This window comes from Diabrotica virgifera, chromosome 10, assembly GCF_917563875.1.
Source record: "Diabrotica virgifera virgifera chromosome 10, PGI_DIABVI_V3a".
Classification (NCBI taxonomy): domain Eukaryota; kingdom Metazoa; phylum Arthropoda; class Insecta; order Coleoptera; family Chrysomelidae; genus Diabrotica; species Diabrotica virgifera.
The window spans coordinates 114,599,972-114,623,700 of record NC_065452.1 but is presented as its reverse complement, the minus strand read 5'-3'; the positions used below and the strand labels follow the sequence as shown (position 1 = coordinate 114,623,700).

Genomic DNA, 23,729 nt, shown 5'->3' with positions numbered 1-23,729 from the left:
AAATTTTATTTAGTGCATAGTATAATTTTTTTTGCACTCATTACCCTGCTGTTTATTTCTGGTTCTATATTTCCTTGCCCATTCATTGTTGATCCTAGATACTTGAAGTCCTCAACTTGTGTAATGGTCTCATTATTCAACTTAACATTTATATTTTCTTGTGTTTTCGATATTACTAAAGCTTCTGTTTTTTCAATATTTATTTTCATCCCAAATTTCTTAAAGGCTTCATTCTTAACATTCACATTCACTTGCAAGTCTTTTTCTGATTTTGCCACAATTACCAGGTCATCGGCATATATCAACTCTGACACGTAAACTTGTTGAAGTTTATACACCCCAACCCTAGTTCTTTTTACCTTACCCCTGCATTCTTTTGCAATTTCGTCCATTAGAGTGATGAATAACAAAGGACTCAGAACACCACCTTGTCTTACACCTGTCCTTGTGTAGAATTCTAGAGATGAGGAATTGTTCGTTCTTACATTATTACGTGTACATTTATATATACTCTTTATTGCTTGGATTAACTTCGGTTTCACATTTCTACGGTTTAATATTTCCCAGATCTTGTTACGTGGCGCCCGATCAAATGCTTTTTCCAAGTCCACAAAACAGAGAAACAACTTACTGTTATGCTCTAGGGCTTTTTCTGATAACTGTCTCACCGTGAATATGAGATCGGTTGTACCTCGCCCTGGCCTAAAGCCGCATTGGCTGTCATCCAGTGTGGCCTCGATATTTTCTCGTAACTTTTTCTCTAGTATTATTTCGTAGATTTTACTAGCAACTACCAACAATGATATCCCTCTATAGTTAGAACACTTAGGTTTATCGCCTTTTTTGTGCAATGGTAGAATAGTTGCAAGCGTCCAATCTCTAGGTATGCATCCGGTACGCCAACAGCTCCTTATGATCTTCCATAGTAATTGTAATCCTTCTCCTTCCATATATTTAATTAGCTCAGCCTTAATATTATCGTGTCCTGCAGCCTTGCCATTTTTTAATTTTAAAATTGCTTTATCAAAGATATATATCGAAAAGGTATAAATATAATCTGTTTCGTGATATATGTGTCGGTGTCATAAACAATGTCAAAGAAACTTATTGTTATTTATGTTCAATATAATAGAAACAGACTGTTATTTGATAGTTAGCCGCGCTTTTTCAGCAAATTTTGGTTTGTTTAACCGATATCGCACACTCAGCACAAACGATGTTTAATCAAACGATAATTATTTTGACCGACAAGATTTATTATATTATTATATTTTTTATCAGCTAAGCTAAGATGACATATATGTATTTCTAAACGATTAGACGGCGGCTATTGTGGCGCATATTATCAAAATCTGGACAATTAATAATTTCAGAGCGAAAAAATCGTCTGGGAAAGAATGTTTAAAATGTTTTATTTTTACATTGTAGTTTTATGACCTTTGAGTACGTATCAAATGTGCCAAGTTTTCTTTTAATGGATATTTTAATTGGCTATGTATGCTTATGGTATTGTCCGTAATGCGCGTAAGTCCAATTTTCCAAATTTTTTTATATATTTTTTTGCGTCTCATAGAGCCTCTATGCATCTAAGCATATACCCGAACTACTATATTTTTTTTTAAATGAAAATACCGCCGTTGGATCCGAGAATCGAACTCGTCCACTATGGCTTAGAAGGCCAGTATCTTAGCCGCTGAGTTACGGCCTGCTAACTGGAAAAGTATACCCCATGAGGCTCATAGAAAAATGTATATTGGATGGAACTTCGCTAAAAAGACGGAAGTTCTGCTGAAAACAAGTAGGAATCAGCTCAAAATCATAACAGGTTTTCTTACCGGAAACGCCAGTCAAGGAACACATGCATATAATTGGACTAATATAATAAGCTAATTGGTTCTGGTATGACCAGTTTATGGAGGACATTTTAGTTTCTGTGAATGCTGGGTAATCCTAACAGGGACAGGGATCAGGAACGACTTGATCCGGGGTGACTACAGTCTCAAAAAATATTCAGGAACAAGGACAACAATGGTTTGGTCACGTTAGTCGAAGGAGAGACAGAGGAACACCGAGGATAATATAGAAGGACTTTGTGGCACAAGACTTGACACAGAAAGGTTTAGATGAAAAAGACACGAGGCACAGAAATGAGTGGCGAAGAAAAGTAAGGAACAGTGTTCTTTGAAAAGGGAAGAGCTGAGAAAGAAGAAGAAGAGGAAAAGAAAAGCTCTGAGATCTATCAGGGTCTTCTAACATGTAATTTTAATGATCTGCAGTAATGTCATATTCATGGATTTCTTTATGAATTTGAAATATTATTTTTGTAAAATACTCGTCAATTATAATTGCATATAGGTAGATTATTATATAACAGTTTTCCTCGTTTTTCCTTCTAAGCTTTTCATCTTGTGATATTCAATAGGCTATTGCACATTTGTATGCTTTACCTCGTTATGCTAATGATAATGCTTTAACTTGTTTCCATTAATAAAACACCCTATAGGTATAAAATTTGGGTGAAAGCACTTTGCTGGAAAAGCCCAAACAGCATGTATGTAGTAAAGAGAAATAAAATATGAAATAACCGTTTTAATGTAATATTCTCGTAAGCATCCAAACAATAATAGTCGCTAACAAATGTCGATAAAACGTATACAGGGAAGTCGTTTTGATGGTCTTAATGCCTTTGTTATGGGAAACAATTTATGAAGTAACACTGTTGTGCAGAAAGAACAAAGAGCTCTCGGAAAATTGAATTTAATAAAGAGCAGATCAACATTTGTGTAATAAAAGGGCTGTGGACTAAAATACAATGATCGAGAAAAATAATATGGACCTAATAATAATTAAAAAATTAACAAATTAAATCTTGAAACATACATACTGAGTATTATGTTTATATGTGATTAAGTCACGATTAATGGTGTAATGAAAATTAGATTTTTAATTAACTAATTTTATATCTACTACCGAATATCACCCTGGATATCAAAATGGACGAAATAAATATAGCCTTGAAAAAATCAAAAAACAATAAGTCCCCCGGTGAAGACTGTGTGTTTGCCGACGCAATTAAGATTGGTAGTACGGTAACTATTTACTCAAGAAAATGAGATCTGTTTAATCTCTGTCTTTTTAACAGCTCTATACCAGACAAATAGTATAACGCCTTAGTGATACAAGTCCACAAAAAAGGGATACAGCTGATTTGGAAAACTACCGACCAATTAGTTTACTGAGCCATCTCTATACACTTTTCACAAGAATAATCACCACTAGACTGGAAAACAAATTGGATTTTTACCAACAAATAGAATAATTTCAAATTATATTTTTTACTTGTGTTTTTAAACTTTAAAATACATCATTTTTCGTTTTTTTCAGTTTTAAATTGTTTATAACTCGGAAACGATTAACTTTAGAGAAAAATTACCTTCTTCTTCTTCTTAAGGTGCCGAGACCGCTTGTCGATCGTTGGCTCTCATGTTGCCCAGTACCAATCATTGTCTTATTTATAGCCGCACGAAATGGTTCAGTGCTAGTTTTCCCAAACCATTGGCGTAGGTTTTTAAGCCAAGAAGTTGTACGGCGGCCCACACTCGTTTTTCCCATTATTTTACCTTGCATGATACGGTGAAGTATGTCATATTTTTCTGGATGACGCATTATATGAACAAAGTATTCCAATTTGCGCCTTTTAACCGTGTTCACTAATTCGCAACTTTTATTCAAACGTTGCAAAACCCTTTCGTTTGTGACTCTTTCTACCCAACTGATCTTCAGAATACGGCGGTAGACCTACATCTCAAATGCTTCTAGGTTTTTTAAAAGCGATTCTGTCAGGGTCCATGCTTCAACGCCGTAAAGTAGTACTGGGAATATACATATAACATCGAACCATTCTTATGCGAAGTTCCAAATTTAGATAATGACTGCACAGGATTTTCTTAAATTTCATAAAAATTGTTCTTGCTTTGGCAATTCTACTTTTTATTTCTGTACTAGGGTTCCAGCTTTCATTAATATGAGTACCCAGATATACAAGATTATTTACTCGTTCAATTGAGTCATGAGTTATTACCGATTGTTACGTTATAGTTATTATTACTTACGGCTGCCTGGTTACTAATAACCATAAACTTTGTTTTTCTTGCGTTGAGTTTGAGTCCATATATCGCGCAGAATGCCACCATTCGGTTCAATAACGCTTGAAGATGTTTAATTGATCCTGTCAGTAACAAGGTGTCATCTGCGTATCTGATATTGTTCATAAGCATACCATTAATGAGTATCCCCTCTTTTGCGTTTTCCAACACTTCATTTAAGATTGTTTCAGCGTAAAGATTAAACAACATTGGTGACAATATACAGCCTTGTCGAACTCCACGCTTGATTTTTACTTCTTCAGAGCACTGATTCCCAACCCTAACACATGCAGCCTGGCCCCAATACAAATTTGCGATTATTCTAATGTCCCTACCGTCCAGACCGGTAGTTTTGAGAATATGTAGCATTTTTCATGGCGAACTTTATCAAAGGCGTTTTCAAAATCAATCGCGCACATGAAAACGTCATGATTTACATCTCTACATCTTTGAATTAAAACTTGGGTTGCGAATAGTGCATCACGCGTTCCAAGGCCACAGCGAAAACCGAATTGAGTACTTGAGATTCTTTCCTCAATTTTTCTATAATATGTTCTTTGATGAATTATTCTAAAAAAGTTTTCAATACATGACTCATTAGGCTGATGGTGCGATAGTCGCTGCATTTTGAGGCTCGGTGTTTTTTTGGTAGTACAACAAATGAGGATTTAAGCCAATCTTTAGGAATTTTTTCGCTTTCGTAGATTAAGTTGAATAATTTCGTAAGTATCTTAATTCCCTCGGTACCTAAAAGCTTTAGTGTTTCTACGTAAATCCCATCTGGTCTGATCGCCTTGCCGTTTTTTGCGTTCTTTATAGCGTATTGCACTTCTTCCTTAGTTATTGGAGGACCGCATATGTCATTTAGCGTTTCTAGTTCGCTTCTTTCATCATCGAATAATTCCTTTATATATTCTGTCCATCGTATTAGTTGACCTTCGATATCGATTATAATTTTTCCATTTTTATCTTCGATTAGCTGAGGATTACATTTTTTATTCAGTCCTGCAACTTCTTTCAGTTTTTTGTGCATATTGAATGCGTCATAGATACGCTCGTAGTTCTCAATTTCTTTACATTGTTGTTTATGCCACACTGATTTAGCTGATCTTATTTTTCTTCGAATCATACTGTTTAGCTTTTTGTATTCTGTCAGATTAGCATTCTTATATTTTCTTCTTGCATCTATTAAATTCAATATCTCTTCTGTCATCCACTGTTGCTTATTCCTACGTTAATTTTCCATTATATGGTCTTCTTGGACTTTTTCCAATGTTTCTTTGCATGACTCCCACAATTGTTCTTTTCCCAATTGTATTTTCCAATTTCTGAAACTGATCTTCTAATATCGGTTACTATTTCTTTCACTTCCGCATTTGTAAGTTTATCTTTGCTGATCCTAGGAGATATTTTGGGTTTTTTAATCTTTTTAAGTTTAAGTAATACTTTAGCTGCTAGTAAGTTGTGGTTGGAGGGTACATCCGCTCCTGGATATGTTTTGGAGGATAAGATAGCATTTCTATATCTTTTTGATATACAGATATAATCAATTTGATTTCTTACTATTCTTCCACAAGTGTCCATAGGATATTTCCAGGTGTAAATTCGTCGCTTTGGCAAGTCAAAAAAAGTGTTGGATATTACTAATTGTTTTTCTACGCAAAATATAATCATTCTATCTCCACGGTCGTTTCTCGTTCCTAAACCAAACTTGCCAACGACATCTTCTTCACTACCTCTTCCAACCTTGGCATTGAAATCCCGCAATACAATGTTTATATCTTGGCTCCCTGTGAGTGATAATAAATAGTCTAGATCTGAATAAAAGCTGTCGACAACTTCATCGTCATAATATTGTTGTGTAGGTGCATATATCTGAATGATGTTTAATTGTTGTACGATTGTTTTTATTTGTAACATTATTATTCTATCTGAGTATAGCACGATATTTTTTACTGATTTTGCGACATTTTGTTCTAAAATAAATGCCACACCATTTTTATGTTGCGGACCTTCTTCACCAGAGTAGTAAATTTTATAATTATCTCTCGTCATATGGCCAGAGCCCGGCCACCTCATCTCGCTTATACCTAAGATATTTATATTTTTCGCATTTCCTTGATCGTATTATGAATCTTTCCAGATTCAAACATACTTGTAATATTCCAAGTCGTTTTTAAACATTCCTTATCTATTACCAAATTTGATGAATTGCAGGGAATTCACTTGCTGACGACTGAGGAAACCCTGCTGTTTCCCACGCCGAATCTTGGATTCCGAATCTCATTATTAGTAAATATATTTACATTATCAACATCTGTCATCATGAGTTACTAGGGAAGTTATAATCAGGTAGTTTCCCGTTGCTTTCCTGATTCCACTACCGTTGACTGAATTTTCAGCTCATCCGCCTTCGGGGCCGATTTCTCAACCCCAGGACAATAGAGTGTCCTTCCGTACCTCCTGGTAACGGTTAATTGCTTATACCGGCGCACATTCGGTTTTTATTTAGGTTTAGATTCGCAGTATCGCAGCCGGTTAAATCATTATTTGATTGTCGCCTGCGACTTTATGGCACCGCACCTGTTAGGAATTGTATTCCTTAGCCGCGAGCCACTAATGACACAGCTGCTGTCCTGTGTCATGTCCTCAGTTGATACGCCGGTACTTATTTGGCGAAGCCTTATTCGTACCTGTCCTGTATATCTACAGGAACGTTCCCTATCAGCCATTGGGACGCGCCGTGTTGGGGTTAAGGACTTCCCCATCCAGGTCTGTCTTTCACAAAGTACTGAAAAACCCCTACCCAATTCAGAGCTCTTCTTCCATGCAAACTAGACCCAGCGCGGAAAAATTACCATAGACGTTTTTTTTTTCAATGATCCAAAGAATCTAAAATAATGTCTGCCCGGGCCAACAAAATTGATTTTTATAATTTCTTTAATTTTTTTTAAAATAAATGTAGCAATAACTGCGAAGTTATGCCATTTAGGTTTAGGGAATATAACATGAAAAATAATCAGTATTTCTAAGCGACTTCAAAACGTAAAAAATATATAGGGTGTTCCATTTGAAATACGAAAGTTGATCAGATTTCCAGAATGGTGGAAGATCTGACAACAATGTAATTACCACTTTAATATCGGCCGTATTATAAACCATTTACCAACCAAAATCTATAAAAATCGTGCAAGCCGTTTTCGAGAAAATTGAGGGTTTCCATAATATTAATCTCACACTGCATTATAATAATACAGTGCGTCCATAAAGTAACGCATAAATTCATTATTTCGTAAACTTGCGACTTTAAGGAAAAATCCCGAAACAAGTCGATTTTTATTTTTAAATTACGATTTTTTTGCATATATATCATACTAGTGATGATGTAATCGATGATTTTTTTAAATAAGAATAGGGATCATGTGATAGCTCATTTGAGAGGGTATTTAACCTTTCAACTACCTGCGCATTAAGTTATATCATAACTACACGCGTGGCGTACTTTATACGCCACAAGAAAATACACTTAAAAAGAGCGGATTTGTTTTTTTTTGAAAAAATACACTTAGTTGCTTGTTATAAACCTTATTCGGCATCAGTGAATACTTCGAGTTCCTTCTCAGTAAGCCAATTGGGATTTAGAACTGGAATCTGATTTAATGATAAATAAAAATTCTAAAGAAAATTTTTTTGAAATGTGATTTTTTACATGAAAAAAGTATTGTTTATAAAGAAAAGTATATTTTGTGCCATAATGACTAAAAAACAATTGTAAGATGTACTTATATTACTACTTATATTACTATAATCGTGTCATATATTGTGCACCACCGGAAACAACAAATAATAAACTGTAAATTACGATCTTCCCAGAACGCCGATTATACCGAAACTAAAACCAATTGTAAAGCACATTCCAGTGATAGGTTAGAGAGATAAGCAAGGTCAAAAATTAAATTTTTAAATATATTTGCAGTAGAATTCGTATATCTGGCGTACAAAATACGCCAGCGTTTGTAGTTAAAGGTTAATTCTCTATTCACTAGTATAAACAATAACATAATTATTTATACAGGGTGCCCAATTTTTCTTTAAATGAGGTAAATTAATTGACACAAAAAGATTAATGTAATGTAATTTGTTTAATTCTAAATATATTTAACTGCTGTCAAAAAACATTAAAATGTTATATTTAAAAAATAAACGTTGATTTTCGCTTAAAAGAAATGTTCAAATTACTAAGAGGCAGGTGAGTGGCAACTTGACTAACACTGGCTAACATTGAATTTAAGCGAACGGTAATATTTATTTGTCAAATTAACATGTTTTTTCTGTTTTCTGACAACACTAAAACTTATTTTGAATTAAATAAATTACATACATTCTTCTTTTTGTGTCAATTAATTTAATTCAAAAAAAAATTTGAACACCCTGTAAAAATGATTATGTTATTAGAGAGATATCGAAACCCTATTTAACAACGTCCTTTAATAAAAGATCCTTTATTTTGACATATACGCAAGTGCAGTATCACGTCCTTTATTTTTATCCTGTAATAAAATACAGGCCGCCGGTATTTAAGGAAAAACAGAGGAAAAAATCTTTTAATAAAGGATCCTTTATTTTGACGTGACGTAATGTGTCAAAAATGTGACAAATTTGTCAAACTATGTGAAGAAACAAGAAAAGAAAGGCGTCTAACTTCACTTATATTTATGTTTTTATCAACAAATAGAATTTTATAAGTTATTTTTATATTTACAAAAATATTTATTGTGTCATTTGTCAAAATAAGAGATTCCTTAAAACTGCGTTTCCGATAACTCTCATTAGACATATCCTGTATTTGTCCTTTATTAAAAGATCCTGTAACAAAGGAACTTTTAACTTAGGAAATAATTGATGGATTCGACCGGTACTTGATGGAAGTTCATTTTATCTAACAATAAAACACTGAAAACGTTTGTTTTCTATACTTCCACAAAATTTATTATAACTAAGTGACTACAGCTGTTTCGGCGAAGTGCCTTTCTCAAGTGATATAGTTTACAATGTGTTTGCCTTTTTAAGTCGTCAACTGAAGAGGTTAAGGAGTGGGGAGCTGTTTGTCTCGAGTTGGTCATTCAGAATTATATCTGTATTTTTCAGTTTATTAATTTCCATAGATTCTAAAAAAGATAGCTTAAGGCATTTATTTTGAATATGTAGAATTTGAAACTCTTCATTGAAAGAATGATTATGATCTAGAAGGTGAAGTGCGTATGTAGAACTGTCTGTTTTTCTATTGTTGAATGCCCTTTTGTGTTCTGCTATCCGTTTGTCAAAAGTTCTGCCAGTTTGACCGATGTACGTTTTCGGACAGTCACCACAAGTTAGTTTGTACACACCACTCTGTAGTTGCTTTCTATTTCGGCTTTTATTGTTCTTAATATATTTGCTTAAGTTGTTGTTAGTTCTGAAAGCTGGTGTTATTCCTTTCTTTTTTACGTATCTGGCTATCTTTGTTGTTATATGTATATGTATGTTGTATGTGTATCTCACATATACTGGCAAGATAACAACAAAGATAGCCAGATACATAAAAAAGAAAGGAATAACACCAGCTTTCAGAACTAACAACAACTTAAGCAAATATATTAAGAACAATAAAAGCCGAAATAGAAAGCAACTACAGAGTGGTGTGTACAAACTAACTTGTGGTGACTGTCCGAAAACGTACATCGGTCAAACTGGCAGAACTTTTGACAAACGGATAGCAGAACACAAAAGGGCATTCAACAATAGAAAAACAGACAGTTCTACATACGCACTTCACCTTCTAGATCATAATCATTCTTTCAATGAAGAGTTTCAAATTCTACATATTCAAAATAAAGGCCTTAAGCTATCTTTTTTAGAATCTATGGAAATTAATAAACTGAAAAATACAGATATAATTCTGAATGACCAACTCGAGACAAACAGCTCCCCACTCCTTAACCTCTTCAGTTGACGACTTAAAAAGGCAAACACATTGTAAACTATATCACTTGAGAAAGGCACTTCGCCGAAACAGCTGTAGTCACTTAGTTATAATAAATTTTGTGGAAGTATAGAAAACAAACGTTTTCAGTGTTTTATTGTTAGATTTTAACTTAGGGTTTCGATATCTCTCTAATGTTTACATAAATGAATAGATAATTGAATACCCTTTCAAATGAGTTATCACATGACCACTATTCACATTTAAAAAAATCATCGATTACGTCATCAAGCCCAGATGGATAATGTCACTAGTATGATATATACTCACGGACAAAAATATTGCATACTTTATCTTCAATCGTTATTATTTGTTTATTTTTTATCTTTGAAATGTTAAGCATTTATTTGTTTATTTATTTATTTTATTTATTTATTTATTTGATGTATTTTAATTTATTAGAGATCAAGAAAGGGTTAAACATAGTCTTTATAACCCAATATGCAATAATGTAACAAATTAACAAACATTGTTATAATGTTGCCGTAAAAAATGTTGTATAAATTGTTATAATGTTGCCGTAAAAAATTGTTCTATTGTCGTTATTGTTTTTTTTTTCTAATTAAATGTTATAAGCAAAATCAGACTATTAACAATTCATTAATTTCTCTACAAATTAGCTGTGACTCTGCAATATGCAAGTTACTTGACAATAAATATACGTAGAATAGTCCAGCTCAACTTATTTAGCAATAAAAAGTACAAAAATTTTTAAAAGAAAAAAGATATATGTACTTCAAAAATAAAATATGCAATATCTTTGTCCGTGAGTGTATAATCCAAAAAATTATAATTTAAAAATTAAAATCGACCTGTTTCGAGATGTTTCCTTAAAGTCGCCGGTTTACGAATTAATGAATTTATGCTTTACTTTTTGGAGCGCTGTATAGAACTACGTTCACCTAAATTTTTAGGGAATTTGAGACTGTCAGGCAAAAGTACTCTCAGTTTACAAATGACGAAAAATGTGATTTTTGAAAAACTTGCTGTTTATAAACAACTGTATCTTGGAACATACTACATGAATTTTGATTTACAAATGTTTTTTGGAAAGTATTTAAAAACCCTTTCTATTTCTGGTTTATTAATAAACAAAAAGTATACTATATTTAGTGAATTAAATAAAAACAATATAAAATGTTAAATAAAAAGTAATAAGAACGATATTTAACATGATCATTCATTATTCTCTTTGTCTTTCTACCTATTCAGGGTTTAACACGGTAGATTTCATTAAGAATGCAACGTTACCATTGGCAAGAATTTTAACTAACATGTAATCAAAAAAATAATAATGTGTTTGGCGACCCCGTAGCTGAATACACTCCTGTGCACTTCTAGGCACTGACAAAATGAGATGATCGATGTGGCTCGTGGCGCCTCGTTCCAAGCAACTTGAACTTCATATATTAAATGTGCTAAAGTCCGTGGAAGATGTTGCAAAGTGGACAGTCTCTTTCCTACCATAACCCACACATGTTCGATATGAATCAAATCCGGTGAACGGGGTGGCGACGGCAAAACATTAAGGTCAGCATCTTGGAAAAATCTATAGTTCGACGAGCAATATGAGGACGCGCGTTGTCTTTCTGAAAAAGAACGTGTCGGCAGCAATCTAGGTAAGGCATTAAATTGGACCTGTCATACTGCCTCGAATAAACACGAGTAGTGATCGGCTACCAAATGCAATAAATAGCCCTCCAAACCATTACTTCAACTGTCCTGTGTACATGCCTCTCAACAGCAAACTCGATATCTCGTAGCTCTCCACGGCGGGTCTTACCATCCTACGGCCATCATAAATTTCTTAACAAAATCGCAATTCATCTCTAAATGCTACATTATGCCATTTTATTACCCAATGTTGCCGTTCTCTGCACCAATTCAAACATTGATGACAGTGGCGCGTAGTCAAAGGAAGCACTAGTCTTGAGCGGAATGAAACCAGTCTAAAGGCTCGAATGCGGAGGTAAAGATTTTTTCCAACACAACGGGAAACCGTCCATGTAACGATCACCGACCTAAACAAAATAACCCATGGAACACACGATATAGAGACACAGAACGCATGGAACGTATTATTTTATAGTAACGTGATCGTTACATGACGATTCTTCGTTGTGTTGGAACAAACCTCGGTGTACGCATCGACAGGTCTACCATCTACTCCAAACCATTGGTCAGCGATTTGACGCGTCGTCGTAGTAGCAAAACGGACCCGTGTTGAGCTGGCCCCCCCCACTTGCAAAAATTAAAAAACAAATAGCCCTGATTTATGAGCTATTTATGAGCTCTCATATTCCGCAAACTAAAAATTTTGAGCTCGTTACACTGAGCAGGAATTTAATACCCTAGTGGGGGGGGGGCTGAGTCAGCCCCCCCCACTACTTAAAAATAGGAATATTGAATCGGTTTTTGCGGCAGAATTACGAGCTATTTATGAGCTCTTGAAATTATATAGTTTCGATTTTTGAGCTCATCCCCTTCACCCCCAAACAACCCTTGAATTGATTTAACTTAAGAGAAAGATGCTGAGAAAACTTAAAATATATCGTATTGCGGATATAATTCCTATAGCTTATATACTCTAAGAATAAACTATTAAATCAAGGGCATTTCGATTATTGAGCTACAACCCCTTCGCAAGAAAACCACCCTATCTTCCCGGCTTAAGAGAAAGTTGTACTTAAAATGCGTTAAACTAATTATTTGGCGACTACATATCATTTAATAATTTATAAGCTTCCAAATTACGCGCATTTAGATCAGTAAATTGCAATTTATTTTGTATAGTGCAGTCACTGAAGGTAAAAATCAACGATTACCTTCAATTTCGGTGAACCTTCATCGATTTTCACGAAAATTGGTCAGTGGTTAGAAGATACGTCAAGAAACAAAGGTGACATGGTACCACCTTGCGCCTTTACCCTGAGGGTGGACACCGCCCCTTCTCGGGGGTGAAAATTATTTTATAAAAAATAACTGCACAAATCAATAAAAGAACAAATTAAAAGCAAAATTTATTATATAAAGTTAATAAAATAAGTCAATACTTTTTAAGTTATTAAAGATCAAAGATTTTAATTATTTGTGAAAAAATGCATGTTTTGAAGAGGTTTTTTGTAAATCACTGAAAATTTCGATTTCGATTATTGAACTACAACCCCTTCGCAAGAAAACCATCCCATATTCCCGGCTTAAGAGAGGGTTGTACTTAAAATAATTTAAATTAATTATTTGTCGACTATATATTGTTTAATAATTTATGAGCTCGCAAAATATACGCATCTCAATTATTGAATTGCCATTTTCTTTCTATAGTGCAGTCACTGAAGGTAAAAATCAACTATGACCTTCGATTTCGGTAAATTTCCATTCATTTTCACGAAAATTGGTGAGCGGATTTTGATACTATCAACTTTTTCTGGATCTTATTTTGATGGGTATTTCTAAGTACTTTGACAAGTATTTAGTACCTAAGTGTTATAAAATGCATCTTTTTCCCGTTATTTAAGCTTGAACCCTTAGATTTGAACAGTCGCGGAAAAAAATATATATTTAATTACCAATAACTTACTTTAAATTAACATTAAAGGTTTTTCAAGTAAGCAATTTATTATATTTTTTATTAGCTTCAATTTTAGTGATGAAAACTTTTTTGTAAAAACTTACAGTTTTTGAGTCATTTATGAAAAATCGCTCTAAAGCTCTAAATTTTCTTTCCAAAAATTAAAATATTTGATCTTTAATAACTCAAAAAGTATTGATTTATTTTAATCACATTATATAACAAATTTTGCTTACAATTTGTCCCTCTCTCGATTTGTGGGGTTATTTTTAATAAAGTAATTTTCACTCCCGAGAAGGGGTGACATATACCCCATGCTAAAACCCCAAGTTGTTATTGTCAATTCGTGAAAATAAATGGAGATTTACCGAAATCGTAGGTAATAGTTGATTTTTACCTTCAGTGACTGCACTATAGAAAGAAAATGGCAATTCAATAATTGAGATGCGTATATTTTGCAAGCTAATAAATTATTAAACGATATGTAGTCGCCAAATAATCAATTTAAATTATTTTAAGAACAACTCTCTCTTAAGCCGGGAAAATGGGGTCGTTTTCTTGCGAAGGGGTTGTAGCTATATAATCGAAAGGTGCGTGATTTAAGAGTCTATTCTTAGAATATAAGCTATACGAATTAAACTACTATTAACTTTTTTGTAAAAACTTACAGTTTTTCAGTGATTTACAAAAAACCTCTTCAAAACATGCATTTTTTTCACAAATAATTAAAATCTTTGATCTTTAATAACTTAAAAAGTATTGACTTATTTTATTAACTTTATATAATAAATTTTGCTTTTAATTTGTTCTTTTATTGATTTGTGCAGTTATTTTTTATAAAATAATTTTCACCCCCGAGAAGGGGCGGTATCCACCCTCAGGGTAAAGGCGCAAGGTGGCGCCATGTCACCTTTGTTTCTTGACGTATCCTCTAACCACTGACCAATTTTCGTGAAAATCGATGAAGGTTCACCGAACTTGAAGGTAATCGTTGATTTTTACCTTCAGTGACTGCACTATACAAAATAAATTGCAATTTACTGATCTAAATGCGCGTAATTTGGAAGCTTATAAATTATTAAATGATATGTAGTCGCCAAATAATTAGTTTAACGTATTTTAAGTACAACTTTCTCTTAAGCCGGGAAGATAGGGTGGTTTTCTTGGGAAGGGGTTGTAGCTCAATAATCGAAATGCCCTTGATTTAATAGTTTATTCTTAGAGTATATAAGCTATAGGAATTATATCCGCAATACGATATATTTTAAGATTTCTCAGCATCTTTCTCTTAAGTTAAATCAATTAAAGGGTTGTTTGGGGGTGAAGGGGATGAGCTCAAAAATCGAAACTATATAATTTCAAGAGCTCATAAATAGCTCGTAATTCTGCCGCAAAAACCGATTCAATATTCCTATTTTTAAGTAGTGGGGGGGGCTGACTCAGCCCCCCCCCCACTAGGGTATTAAATTCCTGCTCAGTGGAACGAGCTCAAAATTTTTAGTTTGCGGAATATGAGAGCTCATAAATAGCTCATAAATCAGGGCTATTTGTTTTTTAATTTTTGCAAGTGGGGGGGGCCAGCTCAACACGGGTGCAAAACGGTCTCGCAGAGCCAGTAGTCTTATAGCCCGTATACACAATAACGATTTAAAGTAGCGATGTGACTGTGCAGTACGTTGGTGTCGATTTATCGAACGTGTGGACGCAAATAGGCGCAGATTTTTGGTTAAAAATTAAAAATTATTTAGGAATTGCAAAAACCATTTTTCTAATAGCACAAATCACTTCTGGCCTGATATGTTTAAACAAATAGCAAACTATGTTGTAAACTGTAGAAATTTTTTTCAATAAACTACCACAGGTGTACCTAACCAGCAGGAAAAATGCAATCATCCACTATAGAAAAGGCTTAGCATACTATCTCATTGATTGAATGGGATCACTCCCAAGATCTACAAAGGGGAACATTTTCCTTATAGTCATCCAAGTCCAGTTTATGAAATGGGTTATCACCAAGCCGATAAAGAAGGCATCCGTAAATCCCATCGTCGACACTGCGCTCAAGTTTTCGCATTTATGCAGTTTAAAATCACCGAAGAAAGTCATCTCCGATAATAATTTACAATTCACGAAATGTTCCTAAAATCGTACAATATAAACCACATTCTTACGCCACCTTACTCACCACAATTCAATACAGTGGAACGCACCAACAAGGTTTTAAAAACATAGCTACATATAATATTAAAATAAAATATAATGGAAGTTAAGTCAACCATCATAGATGAAATTCAAAGTAGACAACTGCTCTGGTATGGTCATGTAGAAAGAACGGACGACGCCAGGATGCCAAAACAAATTTTAAAATGGATGTCAAGGAAAGAAGGAAGAGAGGAAGACCGCAACAATCCTGGCTAGGCGGCATTCAGAGGCAATCTCGGAAAGGAACCTTCACACTGGCGAATGGAACGACCCACGAAGCTGGAAACTAGAAACCGGAAGGCGGAGAATGCTATAAAAAAACCGAGATAATTATAACAAATAGCTACATACGTGGAAGACAATTATTATATAAAGAGTTTTTTTATTATAGGTTATTCACTACATGCAATCAATAAACAAAAAAATTATAAGCATGTTAGTTGTTTGTTCAAAGGGGTGTAAGTATAAATTTGGATTTGTTATCCAATGATAACAAAGACTCCACTAGCCTCTTAAATTATTGAACTGTGCCCTGAAAGGGTAAGTAGGTCACTGCACTGCACTGCACGAGACTTCACTTCACTGCTGCTTAGAACCTATGTGGTAGCTCCAGTGGTTTGTGCCTCCTCAGTCTCCGAGTCTGCTCACTATTATCCAGCAGGTTTAGTGCAAGATTATTAGGGTGGTTTTCTAATTTTACCAAATAGCGGCTGCTGTATTCACTCACTGGATAAGCGCAGCCAAAGACAGACGGAAATGGAAAGATTTCTAATTTTACCAAATAGCGGCTGCTGTATTCACTCGCTGGAAAAGCGCAGCCAAAGACAGACGGAAATGGAAAGATTTGGGGAAGGCCTATGTCCAAAGTTCGATAGAAATGTGCTAAAGAAGAAGAATAAGCCATTTGTGAGAAGCTCGTCCCTTTTTTATTTATATATAAATACAAAATGCTTATAATGTGTTCGTATATTTGTCGGAAGTTTATCTATAAAGTTTACATATTTCTTAAATATTAGTTAAAGGTTTGGGACTTGTTAAAAGTTTATACGACATCCAAGAATTTAAGTAAACAGTCATACTTACAGCTAGAGATGGAAAGGAGTAGTAGATGTGTAAATTGAAAGTTTAGAGAGTCTTGGAAGTTTTTAAATATCAAGTGCACGGGCAATTAAGTAGAACCAGTAACTTTTGAAATTTATTGAAGTATATACTGTGAACATTAACGTTGAAATTGCTCCTTATAATTATTTATTCGGGCTTTTTCAGTACGATATTTTCATAAGAAAACTGATTTTACTTTTAAGAATGTACTTCTCATTCACTTATCAAAATAGTTTAAGAAGTAATTTGAGTTATTCAATTGAGGTCAACTTAGTAATTAGATATGTACTACGTTGTAGAGTATTTAACTCATTAGTTTCAGTGTTTTTTCTGCTGATTTAGACATTTTAAAGTTTAGTCTCTAAAAACAACATGTTTTTTAACCAAACCCCTGTTACCCTGGTCTTTTCTTTGTTTGCCAGTTATGTAGTTCATTCAATTGTCTTGACGAATTTATGGCGTAGCAAACTTCCGGTATAAATTGATCCCACTCTTTATAAGGATCCAGCTAAAATACCAGACCTACTTGATTTCTTCATAGTTAAAGACATAGGAGCTGGTTACCTAAATGTAAAATCAAATCTAGACCTTTATTCTGATCACACACCCATAATAGCACAAGTTAGTACCACAATTATAGAAAAATAATTTCCTGTAATGCTGTTTAACAAGAGTACCAATTGGGAACAATATAGAAACCAAATTAATGCAGAAATTGACTTAAAGATATCATTAAAAACAAAAACAGAAATTAAAACTGCAGTAAATCAATTAACAAACATCATTCACACTGCTGCGAAAAATGCAACACCAGAAATATCAAATCACAAAAAAACAACACTGCCCAGTAATAATAAAAAAGAAAATAGCTGAAAAAAGGGGTGTTGGGGTGTTTTATAGAGGTAGTACCTTTTATGAGAACGGCCACATCGAGCGTAACATACGGGAGATGGTTCGAAGTAACTGGTCCTCATAAGACATCCAACTGTCACTTATGGCTCCACGTGCCACACCCTGGGCAACTGCATTGGTCTGTAGGCTAAACTAAGTGAGGGTAACCACCGAGCGATTGCCGGTATAAGCAATCTCCACTTACTAGCCAACAGCTTCGGGTGGATGAGCTAGTAAGTGTTAGGGCACTCTTTTGTCCTGAGACTGAGAAATCGGTCTCGAAGGCGGATGAACCCTACAGAATGGTCAACGGCATAAGGATGCAGAAGGCAACGGGGAACCACTGCATTAAGGACTCCTAGAGTACCCCTAGTAGTAATCATCATGGTGGACATGCAAAGGAGAAGTACTGATCATGGACATCGGATACCAAGATCCGGCAGAGGAAGACAAATAGATAAGTACAAGGCTTCCTCGGTCGTAAACCTGCGAAACCCTTGTAATAAGAAAAAGACAACCATAAAAATTGCTACGTGGAATGTGAGGAGCTTATTCTCTTCGGGAAAATTAGATAACGCCGTGTTGGAAATGGATCGTTTGGGTATAGACATATTAGGCATAAGCGATACACAATGGCCAGGAAATGGCAAATGCCCCACAACTAATCATGGTATGTTTTATTATGCCGGAAGTGACACCACAACCCATCGATACGGAGTTGGAGTCATCATCTCAAAAAAATGGAAAGATGCTGTAGCAAATTTTACTCCATTCTCAGAGCGCGTGATGTTAATACAACTGAAAGATAAGAAGAACATAATAAACATCATACAAGTGTACGCTCCTACAGCAGACAAAGACGAAGAGGAAATAGAACAATTCTATAATAACTTAGAAGAGGTGATGAGAACAACAAAGAGACAACACATTAACATAGTAATGGGCGATCTGAACGCCAAGGTAGGTCAGGGTAAAGTTGGAGAAAATGTCGGTGAATACGGCTTAGGTAATAGAAATGAAAGGGGTGATCGTTTAGTTCAGTTTTGTCAAAGCGAAGATTTAATAATAACTAATACATTCTTTAAATTACCCCCAAGGAGACTGTATACGTGGACGTCACCTCAACACACACAAGAAAAAGTAATCAGAAACCAAATAGATTACATAATGGTGACAAAAAGATACCGTAATGCCGTGAAATCTACTAAAACTTACCCTGGAACTGATATCGGTTCGGATCATAATCCAGTAGTATCTGTGTTAGAAGCTAGACCAAAGAAAATGAGAAAAACCATCATCCCAGCGTTAGACTTAAGTCAGCTTAAAAGTGAACACCGACGACAAACAGTGCGCGAAGAAATCAACACCGACCTCAGTGTAGTAGAAAACCAAATCCGCAGAACAGACAACATAGATGAAAAACTGAAGTATATAAACACTATAATAAGAACTACGGGAAAGAAACACCTAACCAAATCTCCAAAGAAACATAAGGTGTGGATGACACCAGACATACTAGAACTAATGGATGAAAGACGCAAATTGAAGAATAATTCAGAAAAATACAGAGAGGTTGATAAGACCATAAAGCAAATAATAAAGAAGGCCAAAGAATCATGGATTAAAGAACAATGTGTAGAAATGGAAGACTATGAAAGAAAGTATGACACATTCAATATACATAAAAAAGTAAAAGAACTTACAGGAACCCAAAGAAAACATCAAATAAGTTTGCTTAAGGACAAAGACGGAAATATTATTGTAGACTTAACAGAAAAAATTAATAGATGGAGTGAATACATAAGAGAATTGTTTGAGGACAACAGAAATAACATTGACAAGGTAAATGGTGAAACGGGACCTGAAATCCTAAAATGTGAAGTAGAAATGGCACTTAGAAATTCCAAAACTGGAAAGGCAAATGGACCCGATGAGGTTCCTACTGAATTACTAAAGCTCTTGAATGATGAATCAATAGGTATAATATTGCACTTATTTAACACAGTATACAATACTGGTATTATACCTCAAGAGTGGCTGCTGTCTACATTCGTTACACTACCAAAGAAATCCAATGCAAAAGAATGTTCAGAACATCGAACAATATCTTTAATGAGCCATCTACTAAAGATATTTCTAAAAATCATCCACAACCGAGTTTATCAAAAGTTGGAGTCAGATATTAGTAATACACAGATGGGGTTCAGAAAAGGACTAGGTACTCGAGAAGCTCTCTTCGGTTTGAATGTTCTTACACAAAGATGCCTAGACGTTAATCAAGAAGTACATGCATGTTTTATCGATTTTGAAAAAGCGTTTGACAGAGTACGCCACGATAGGCTAAGAGACATTCTTGAAAGAAAAGACATAGATAATAAAGATCTGCGAATAATTCTCAACTTATATTGGAATCAGAAAGCTAACATCAAAATAGAAAACGAGATATCAAAAGAAATAGAAATACGTAGAGGAGTAAGACAGGGATGCATTTTGTCACCACTGCTATTTAATGTATATAGTGAAAGCATCTGTCAGGAAGCCCTTTTGCAAGCAAATGAAGGAATCGTAATCAATGGAGAGGTTGTAAATAATATTCGATACGCAGACGACACTGTACTAGTTGCAAGAACAGTAGAAGAATTACAACGATTACTTACAAACATAAATATTGCTTGCAACAATTATGGCATAAACATTAATATCAAAAAAACTAAGTATATGGTCTTCAGTAAAATCATGACACAACCAGCACATATTAGTATAAACGGCATTCAAATTGAAAAAGTATCAAGTTATAAATACTTGGGAACTTTAATAAACGAAACTGGAGACCAAAACAATGAAATAAAAAGACGTATCGAAATTGCCAGGGCCACCTTCATAAAGATGAGAAAATTCTTCTGCAACAGAGATATAAGCATCCCTCTACGATTAAGAATGCTAAGTGGCTACGTATTTAACACGCTATTATACGGTGTAGAGGCCTGGACTCTCAAACAGAACAACATAAAAAATATTGAAAGTTTCGAGATGTGGTGCTACCGTCGAATGCTGAAGATAAGTTGGGTTGAAAGAATCACAAATCTTGAAGTAATACGAAGGATAGGAAGAGACCCAGAAATTTTATTAACGATAAAACGAAGAAAACTCGAGTATTTGGGTCACCTGATGAGAGGTCATAAATACGCATTACTTCAAAATATAATGCAAGGAAAAATAGAAGGAAAACGGAATCCAGGCCGTAGAAGAATGTCGTGGATGCGGAATTTGAGAGAGTGGTTTGGCTGCACCACTAATGAACTTTTTAGGTCAGCTGTGAACAAAGTCAGGGTAGCCTTGATGATTTCCAATCTCCGATAGGAGTGGCACAAGAAGAAGAAGAATTAACAATATAAAGAATGCATCATTTAACGAATACTTAGAAAATCTGACAAGTAAAAGAGACCGAACATGGGCACGCACTGACGAGGAAAAAGCAAATACCTTCCGAGAATATCTGGAGGAAGTCTTTCAACCTCTTCCATCGCAAAATACGCCTGAAATAGATGCTAAAATCAAAGAAACTCTTGAATCTCCATATCAAATGTCCCAAATTCCAAAACTCTTCAAAGTCAAAGAGGTACATGAGACAATCAGAAGAAACTTAAATCTAGATAAGTCTCCAGGGTTTGATCTGATCAAAGGCCGTCTTATTAAAGAACTCCCAAGAAAAGGGATTGTGCTAGTAACAACAATATTCGCTACGATTAGGACACTTCCCTGCCCAATGGAAAGTTGCCGAGCTTATACTTATTCCAAAACCTGGAAAACCAATAAATGAAGTAACATCATACAGACCAATCAGCCTGCTGCCAGTCCTTGGTAAACTCCTAGAAAAGCTACTCATAACCCTACTGACTCCCATAATAGAAGAAAACAACCTGATTCCTGAACACCAATTCGGATTCAGAAAGGATCATAGCACAATTGAACAGATCCACAGAGTAGTGGATGAAATAAATGAAGCATTTGAGCAAAAAAGTTACTGCACGACTGCTTTCTTAGATGTGAGTCAAGCTTTTGATAAGGTTTGGCATGATGGACTACTATTTAAATTTAAAAAATCACTCCCCCACACACTGTACATTATTATGGAATCCTACCTAAAAGAAAGATATTTTACTGTACGGTACGGACAGACAACATCAGAAATCACATTGATAAAGGCAGGGGTACCACAGGGCAGTGTTCTTGGTCCACTTCTCTATCTTATGTACACAGCTGATCTTCCAGTAAGCAACCAAACAATCACAGCTTCCTTTGCAGATGATAAAGCGATAATGGTCAAACACAAAGACCCAGTCATAGCCGCAAGAATTTTCCAACAACATCTAGTGAAAATTCAGGACTGGACAAGAAACTGGAGAATCAAAGTCAATGAAGTAAAATCAGTGCAGGTTACATTTACCAAATGCAGAGGTACAGTGCCACCTGTTACACTAAATGGACAAGATCTGCCTCAATCTGACAGCGTTAAGTATTTAGGGATGTACTTGGATAAAGGTCTGACCTGGAGAAAGCACATTTTTAACAAACGAAAACAACTTGGCTTAAAACTCAGCAAATACTACTGGCTATTGGGAAGACAGTCAAAGCTTAGTTTAAAAAACAAATTATTGGTGTATAAAGTAGCCTTAAAACCAATATGGACATATGGTGTACAACTATGGAGTACGGCTGCAAACTCAAACATAGAGATATTGGAACGCTTCCAGTCGAAGGTACTACGGACCATAACAAATGCACCTTGGTTTATACCTAACAGCAGCCGCTATTTCCTGCAGCTTTTAAAAGATCGTCCTTCCATCGCATCTGATGTCCTTCTCTACCGCTTCTTCCTGTCCACGGTCTCCAGTTTTGTATTTCAGCATTCCATATTTTATCTTCCTGTCTCGCATTTTGGCCTGCAAATCTCCACTTTAACCTTGTTATATATTCTGTTACATTTTTGTCTTTTGTTTTCTCTCTATCTTCTATCCATTTGTTTGATTTTCTGTCTTGTAGTTTTATTCCCAACATGGATCTTTCCATTTTTCTCTGCGTTAGTTCAATTTTTTTATGCTGGACTTTGTTAATGTCCATGTTTCTGAGCCATACATCAGAACAGGAAGGATTCACTGGTCAAATACACGGGTTTATAGGTACTGTTGTAACTTTGTGTTTTTTGTATCCATCTTAACTTTCCAAACCTTGCCCACGCCAATCTGATTCTTCTTTATACTTCAATCGTTTGGTTTCCTTTATTAGCTTTGATTATTTGACCCAGGTATATATAATATATATTCGCCAAAAACCTCAATATTTACGTTAGTTATATTTATATGTATTCTGTCATTTTTATTTGTCATGATTTTTGTTTTACTCATGTTCATTTTTAATCTTATCTTCTCAGATGCTTGTGCTAGTTGAGTCAGCATTGTGGCTAGTTCTTGTTGGTTGGTTGTAATAAGAACAACATCATGGCTTGCCTCCCAAGAACTAGACGACAAAAAGCAATACTGCAATAATTAACATAGGATTTTTAAAAGAATGGTTGTAAGACATAAAAACCAAATATGAGAACGAAAATGCGAGGAGGTGGAATCACGTCTAGGTGGAAGCAAGTCTTAGGAGGCTTGGAGATTCTTACGAAATCTAAGAATAGAGGACATAAATACCACAATCCTAAAAACCATCAACATCAATGTATTTAAAAGTCACTTCGCAAAAGAACTGCAAGAGTACAAACCTGAGTACCTGAATATCTTCAACAAACACCCAG

The 23,729-nt window shown here is 34.8% G+C and overlaps 1 protein-coding gene across 4 annotated transcripts in view; it reads left to right on the top strand.

Annotated features, from left to right (window-relative positions):
- Window positions 1-23,729, top strand: part of LOC114328607 (neuronal acetylcholine receptor subunit alpha-7) — a 1,048,703-nt gene that overhangs the window by 699,075 nt on the left and 325,899 nt on the right. The gene's annotated exons all lie outside the window — the stretch shown is intronic.